Raw genomic sequence first — 812 nt, 5'->3', positions numbered from 1 at the left:
CTGAAATTTGGATGATTTCTGTTGTTAGGATGATAAGTAGCTGGCATAGGCTGCTGTTGTCACTGATAATTGTTCACATACTGAATAGATTCGCTGACAAGAGAACACTGATCCGTAGTATGAGAACCTGCACAAAGCTCGCAAACCATAGCTATTTGTTTGACTCCATGGGTAGCTAGAGAATCGACCTTCATAGACAGTGCTTGGAGTTACGCTGTAATAGCGGTGGCTGCATCGACTTCCAGAATACCTGCTACATTCCCAGGCATCATCCTCTGAGTTGGGTTTTGATGCTCATTTGCAGCCATAGTCTCGATAAGATTATAAGCCTCAGTATAGCTTTTGGCCCACAAGGCGCCTCCACCTGCTACATCGAGCATGGGTCGAGATTGGGCCCCCAAACCATTATAGAAACCAGTGATCACCATCCAATCGGGCATTCCATGATGTAGACACTTCCTCAACATTTCCTTGTAGCGTTCCCAAGCTTCGCACATAGATTCTGTAGGTTGCTGCGCAAACGGAGTAAGAGCATTCCTCATAGCAGCAGTCTTTGCCATTGGGTAAAATTTCACTAGAAACTTTTGCGCAAGATCTTGCCAAGTAGTGATGGACCCAGCTGGTTCAGAATGTAACCAGTCCTTAGCTTTGTCCCTCAGTGAGAATGGGAAAAGCCTCAGCTTGATAGCCTCATTAGTCACGCCATTATATTTGAAAGTACTGCAGATCTCGACAAAATTCCTTATGTGCATGTTGGGGTCTTCAGTCGCAGCTCCTCCAAAAGAAACAGAATTCTGCACAATTTGAATAGT

At 45.0% G+C, this 812-nt stretch overlaps 1 non-coding gene across 1 annotated transcript; it reads left to right on the top strand.

Annotated features, from left to right (window-relative positions):
- Nucleotides 1–438: 438 nt before the first annotated feature.
- On the top strand, nucleotides 439–545 carry LOC141694404 (small nucleolar RNA R71). The gene has a single exon (XR_012563716.1). It is a non-coding gene; the product is annotated as a small nucleolar RNA R71 (small nucleolar RNA).
- Nucleotides 546–812: the final 267 nt, after the last annotated feature.

The sequence above is a fragment of the Apium graveolens genome, chromosome 10 (genome assembly GCF_009905375.1).
Source record: "Apium graveolens cultivar Ventura chromosome 10, ASM990537v1, whole genome shotgun sequence".
NCBI lineage: Eukaryota > Viridiplantae > Streptophyta > Magnoliopsida > Apiales > Apiaceae > Apium > Apium graveolens.
Note: the sequence above shows the minus strand (reverse complement) of the source record. Positions and strands in the feature narration are given on the sequence as shown.